Genomic DNA, 7370 nt, shown 5'->3' on the forward strand with positions numbered 1-7370 from the left:
TAAAATATGAAAGCACCTCATGATTAGTCTATTAAACCTTCCCAAATTGAAAGCATTTCCTCCACTACAGATTCCTCATAGATGGTACTTCAGTTTCAGCCAGTCCTTCTGAATATAGCCACGATCATATCTTTCTACTTCACAAATCTTCCACAACTTTCATAACTTCTCGAAGCTCCTGTGAAAAGCCCTTCTATTCTGTGGATGCTGTGCATCATTGGCTTATCCCACCTCTGTGTTCACTTTTGTTAACTCACTCTCGACCACAATCTTCCTTTTTCTTTTTTTAAGTAAAAGCCATCTTCTCTACTCTAGGTTCTCCATATGTCTGGATGACTCAATGTCTATGTGGACAATCCTTCCGATACCCCAGTTTCTCTGTTTGTAACTTTTTAATCTCTAGGAAAAGCCTTTAGTTTCCTTCCACTTCCACTAACTGTACCCATGGTCACATGTTAGACATTATCGTCACCCACCGAACTGCTTCATCTAGTTCAACCCTCTTAGTTCTCCAATTAGTTAACCCCAGTATGTTACACCATTGTTTTTTAATACATAAGAAAGGACAACAAAGAGAGCTAATGAGCCTTACTTCATTGTCCTTTCTACCTTTGTCTTTCCTTTCCCATCCAATTTTGTGGGCCTTCATCTCAAATCTGTATCTGGCAATACCCACTCCATTGTGTGTTTAAATTTTAAGGAGATGAATTAGGAAGTTATTTCATCCATCTAATGATAATTTGAAGATAAAATCTAAAAAAGTCAATGGTCATTTGAATAAATGCTATGAATGACACCATTATGTCAAAATTAAAATAAAATAAAGTGCACTGAGATCTCCATTTTCCCTTCCTTTCATTCTTGTGCTCTGTGTAGAATTTTTATTTTCATCAATATTTCCCCTGTCCTCTCCCCATTCAACTTGGCATGGCTAAGTTGTATTCATACTTTAAGTGTCAGATTAATGAAATTTTTCCAACCTTGAAAAATGAACAAAATGTTCTTGAATATGCTCTGTTGAATCCTCATATTCTCCTTAAAAATGATAGGGTCTCCTATCATAGCGATAATGCTATCTTGTAATCTTCTGGGTTTTGTTTTGTTTTGTTTTTCTTCCACTGAATTGTAAATTCTCTGAAGACAAAAACTTTGCTTAACTTTGTTTATTAGTCTCTCAGGTAACAGTACAGTGTCTAACACAGAAGTCATGCAATAAATCATTATTAAGCTAATAAATAAATGAATAAATAAGTGGATTGATTAATTAGTACTGGCTTAGGATTAGATTAAAGTCAAATAAAAGACAACTGAACTCATTTAAAAGAGTCAGTAAGTTAAGATTCCAAGGGTAAGAAATTACTGAAAATCTTAGTTAATAGTATAAAGAAATAAAAGAGCAAGGCTTAGAAGATCTAGACAATTTCCAATAGAGTTTTCCTGGCTGGTTGAGTTCAGCATATGGCAAGCCCCATGGCACCACATTCAGATACTGAAACTCCCCCTAGTGGGCTTGGTGAAGCACCCTGCACTTGGCCATCTCCCGCAAACTCCTTTGGCTTCCTTCTGGACACCTGAAAACTGCAGTCCTCCCACTTGGGAATGGAGTGGATGATAGGAAAAGCTCATGGGGTCTTTTGAGTTTAAAGTGTGTAACTTAATCTGGTATTCCATCCACATGAAATATTTCAAATTCACTTACATTGATTATTTGGTGTCATAAGACCATAAAACTAAAATCTCTTACACATATTTTACTTTATTCTATCAAACTCACTATATGAGTAGACATCGTTCTTGAAAGGTATCTCAAATTCTTCTAGAGTTAGCATTTTTCCTTGTTTTTATTTAGTGACACAAAATCTAAACTACTTTATCTTTTGATTTGATATGGTAGGTTTCATTTTTGTCTAGTTAATATAAATGTAAATGAATTTGTCTTTTTAATGTACCTTGATTTATACAAGGAAATAAAAAGCCATAATTTAACTAACAGCAAATGTTTGCTTGTTTTTGTGTCTAATACTGCCTAAAGTGGTTAAGATTATAGAATAGCAAATGTTTATTTACAGTGAGATGATTGATCTGGAAATATAAACAGTAAGATATAAGATAATGATGTATTCAACTATATATAACTAATGGTGTTCATGGGGACAAAAATATAAGTACTGAGTTCCATATTAAGCAAATACAATTCATGTACATTGTAAAAAAGATAAATTTATTTCTTGTAAGACTTAACTATATGTATGCAATCAAGGCAACTTTAAACAACAGAAGAAGTATTATTTAACAAGGCAAAGTCTAGTGTCATAGAATACTGGCCAAAAGTCCACAATCTGATTTAATCCAAGTTGGGGTATTCACTATTTTAGATCAGGTTCTCCCAGAACAGACCCTAAGACAAGAATTTGTCTGAGTATTCTAACAATGCCCATTAAGAGAAAACACAGATTTAGGAAACAAATGAGTTACAGCGGAAGTGTTCCCAGTGGAAACAAGAAAAGGGACTGGGGGAAGCAGGACAGGAAAGCGAAGTCAGGATTAGTGTGGAGGCAAGTGAGGCACTAGTCTCAGGTGCCAGAAAGCTCAGTACTCAAAATAAATTTTATTTTAATGCAAGATTATACATAAACCAAAATGAATACAAAAAAGCCATGATGAACAAAACGTCAAGTTTTTCAGCAGGCTACTGTGCTGCTCTCTGTTGGTTTTATAACCCCGTGCTATTGCACAACAGGAACAGCATTTTGAATCAGCCCAGGGGGCTCAGATCTCCTGCCAAGTAAGCTTGTGACAATAGTGTGCAAAGAGACTGAACAACACAGGACTGTTGCCGACGAAACGAGTCACAGAGCTGCTGTGGTGCAAAATGTCAATTGATAAGTCCTCGAGCATTTGTGTGATGAAGCTGATGTTCTTTTTCTGTAGCTTGAAGAGGAAACAATAAGGAATCTATTAACTGATTACCTTTAGCTAGAGGAACAGGTAACATAGAGTGAGCTCTTATATGACAGATATATACAGCATGTTGACGCTGAAGCAATACCTGTTGCACTTGAAAAAAAAGTTTATCAATAGAAGTTTTTTAAAAACAAGGGAAGATCCACTTCTGGAAGCAAGGAGCATGACAATGTGGCATATCTAGAATCAGAAACAATGTTTAGAGGTTCTGAAGAAAAATCCTGTAAAGCTAACAATATTGCCCATAATTCAGCAAGTTGTACAGATGAGAACGAATGTGTTAAAAATTTTTTGTCGGTCTTCTGTCCAATATCCTGCAGAAGTTTTATTAGCATCTGTAAAAATGGTCATACCTGAAACAGGAGCGGGAGAGATTACCTTGGAAATTATAACAGGTGTCTGTCGAAAAAAATCAAAAAGTTTAGAATGAGGATAATGATTAGACAATTGTCCAGGAAATTTTGATAAGGCTAATTGCCATTCTTCATTAAACTGAAGGCTTTTTGAAATCTGTGCTTGTGTTAATTGAGTAATAATTTCATTAGGTTCTTTCCCGGTCAATTGAAGAACTCATGTTCTTCCTTTGGCAATCAATAAAGCAATCTTCTCCAAATATATACTTAATTTTTTATTAATCCGATTAGGAAGAAAGAGCCATTCAATAATGGCAATATCCTGGGAGATTACTCCAGTAGGAGTATGAGGAGTATGAAAAATAATTAATTGTATTGGTTTTTGTAAATTAATATATGATAAATATCCAGTATTAATTTGTTGCTCAACATATATAAGCTCTTCCATAGCCTGGGGTGTAAGCGTTCGTGGACTATCAAGAGCTTTATCTCCTTCTAGAGTTCCAAATAAATGATGTAACCGATATGTTGGAATACCAATCGATGGTCTAAGCCAATTAATATCCCCCAACAATTTTTGAAAATCATTAAGGGTTTTTAATTGATCTTTGCGAATTTGAATTTTTTGAGGTCTTATATGAGTTCTCTCCAATATAGATCCTAAATATGAATAAGGAAAATCTTCTTGAACCTTTTCAGGAGCCACACACAATCCAAAATCAGACAATGCTATTAAAACCTTTTGATAAATTTGTGATTTTAATTCTTTAGTGGGGGCAGCTATTAATAAATCATCCATATAGTGATATAAAAGATATTGAGGAAATGATTGTTGTACAGGTTCTGAAGCTCAAGCTACAAACTCCTGACATAAAGTAGGACTATTAACCATACCTTGTGGCAATACAGTCCATTGATATCGTTTGACAGGTTGACTGTGATTATACGTAGGAACAGTAAAGGGAAATTTTGCTTTATCCTCTGACTGCAAAAGAATGGTAAAAAAGCAATCTTTTAGGTCTATCACCATAATGTTCCACCCTTGTGGAATCATAGCAGGAGAAGGGAGGCCTAATTGTAATCCTCCCATAGGTTCTATACATTTATTTACTTCACGTAGATCTATTAAAAATCTCCACTTTCCAGATTTTTTTCTAATAACAAACACTGGAGAATTCCAAGGAGATGTAGAAGGTTCAATATGGCCAGCAGATAGCTGTTCAGCCACTAATTGTTCTAAAGCCTCGAGTTTAATTGCAGGAAGTGGCCACTGCTCAATCCATTTAGGTTTTGTAAGAATCCATTTTAAAGGAAGTGCTCGAGGACGCTGAGCAGTGGCTATTAGTTTTCCGACGGAAAAGACAAGGTCACACCTAATTTTGTTAAAATGTCCCTGCCCCAAATATTAATGGGTATATTTACAATATAAAAAAAGTTGTAATTGTAGTTTCAGCTGCTGTTTGAACTGATAATGAAGAACTACTCTTCCATACATTAGAAACAGTTCCAAGCTCAGATAAGGATAAGGAGCATTTTTGTTTTTCCTATTCAATAGGCCACTGTAGATTTTAAATCCTTAAAAAATTTATATTCCATAGGCATATAATTTACATTTATCATTCTGGGAGGTCCAGGCTCCCGAGTAATTGGAAAAAGCTGTGGAGGATCAATAAAGCCACTAGGTGGCGCTGAAAGATCATCATCATCATCATCATCATCATCATAAAACATAGTAGCAGGAAAAGTAAAACGCCGATTTTCTCGGCCCACATCTACATCTGACATTTTGGGTTTTTCTATGGGAAATAGGGAGGCATATGAAGGGGCGATAGGATTCACAGGCACAGCAGAGACTTTCCTGGAATCCGTTTTTGCCTGTACTTTATTCATCATTTTATGAAACATTTCAGCCATAGTAAAAACTAATCTATCAAATTTTTAACCCCCCTTTGCTGCCCTTTCTTCCCTTTCTTCCTCTTCCTCTTCTTCTTCTTCCTCCTCACTAGAATCAGAACTATCATCTGGAGGTTTAGGAGGAGGCTTTGGGGGGGGGGGGTTGGAGAATCTTTCTCCTGGCTTTTCCCTTCTGAAGATAAGGGAACTGAATTCAGCAGGAGGATAATTAGCTTCACTATCTGTCTCAAACAATTCATTTAATTGCTTTGAGGAAGCTTTAACTCCCACAGATTGTAACAGACCTTGTATTAGGTCCAAATATTGAGTTTTCAAGGAATTAGAATTCCCCATTTCAATCCCGAAAGTCCCCCTTTCTTTTTCCGGGATGTTTATTGTACCCTTTCGGTTTTATCTATATTAATCCCGAAAGTCCCCCTTTCTTTCCCCGGGGTGCTTACCCTTTCGGGTTTGTCGGGCCCCACGTTGGGCGCCAGATGTTGCCGACGAAATGAATCACAGAGCTGCTGTGGTGCAAAATGTCTCCCGAGATTCGGGTTCCTTTATTTTTTATACCATCTACACAAAGGAGTAACTCTTGCCAAGCACAGAGAGTAAACATTTTTTAGGTTGACGCATGCGCACTACATCTAAGGCTTCCTTCTCTTAATTACACTCAGGCTCTCCTGTTCTCAGGCCTGTTCCTTTTGAGGAACTAATAAACATTATTGTTTGCAAGCAATGCTTCCCCTGGGAATGGGCAGAGTCACTTGGCAGGAATTTCTGTTTGCAGACAAGTCCGGCCACTTCTGTGAAATGTCCCGCGTGCAGGCACATCCACAGCTTCTATGCTAAGTTTCCTTCACAGGACTTTATGTATTGTCATTTTTTGAATCATAAAGCTTACAGCGACTAATTCCACTTGGTTTGAAATGTGGGAGACTATTTTGGTAAGTATACACACGGGCACACGTTCTTCCTTTTGCCTCGAGCTCTAACGTGGGGCAGCAAGAAATAACAAGGAAAGAAAAGAAGCTAAGCAAGGTGCGACTTCAGGTTAAAAGACCCAGCCTAATTCATCACCTGAGAAAAACTGGAATAGAACTGACAGTCGGCCTTTTGTATCCACCTGTTCTGCATGTATGGATTCAACAAACCACATTCAAATTCAACCCCATGGATACAGAGAGCCCCACTGCACCAGCCATTTTGTATAAGGATCTTGAGCATCCTCACAACTTGGTCTCTGCTGGGGAGTCTTGGAACCAACACCTTGTGGAGAAAGAGAGATGGTGGTACACATTAAATTTTGTCCATCTTGAGACAGAGGGTCTGGGACTTCAGCCTCCCATATAGGGAAAGCACTGGCAATAAGCCACTTCCAGCAGAGGGTGAAACGGACTCCCAGGCAATTCAAGTTTCCCACTGAGATGCCCAAGGACAATCCTTTCAAGAAGGTTGCAGGTGCAGACAAGCCTTGCCAGCAAAACACACAGACACTGTGAAGAAAAAGACCTGACCAGAGCCACGGTTTCATTTGTTTTAGGTTCCGCTAAGTTTATTTTGTGACTGTCAGCAATCAATTTAAACCCTCTGAAGATAATATTCATATCGATCACCTCACAGATTTGGTATAAATAACAAATGAAAGGTAGTAAATTAACCTACCATTCTCAAATTCAGTTCACTATGTCCATTAATAAATAGAGAACACAGACGTAAGTGTAATCAAGTGAGCCTAAAAGAGTTCTGAGTAATGAAATAGTATTACAAACAACACACACTGAAACTCATACACTATTCACAGTAGTGGTTCTCATTTTCTCTCTGGGACCCTATTTCTTATTATACCGAAATAATGTTACAGAATTTTGTTGTGTGGGTTTCCAAGCTCCTACATAATTACAGTAAACAAAGAAGAAGGTGAGAGACTGCTCCAGATAGATGTGCAGACAAACAGACAGCTTGAAGGGACAGAAATGAGAAATGACCTGTCACTTCTCTGTCAAAAAAGTGTGAGTTACAAAAATGATAAAAATGATATAAATGACCCTCAACTATCAAATCAATGTGTATTCTTTTAATATGGATATACACACAAAAACATATGTGTATATGTGTACTCATCATGTATTTTATGAAAAATATTTTATGAAACTT

Source organism: Camelus dromedarius, chromosome 4, assembly GCF_036321535.1.
Source record: "Camelus dromedarius isolate mCamDro1 chromosome 4, mCamDro1.pat, whole genome shotgun sequence".
Classification (NCBI taxonomy): Eukaryota; Metazoa; Chordata; class Mammalia; order Artiodactyla; family Camelidae; genus Camelus; species Camelus dromedarius.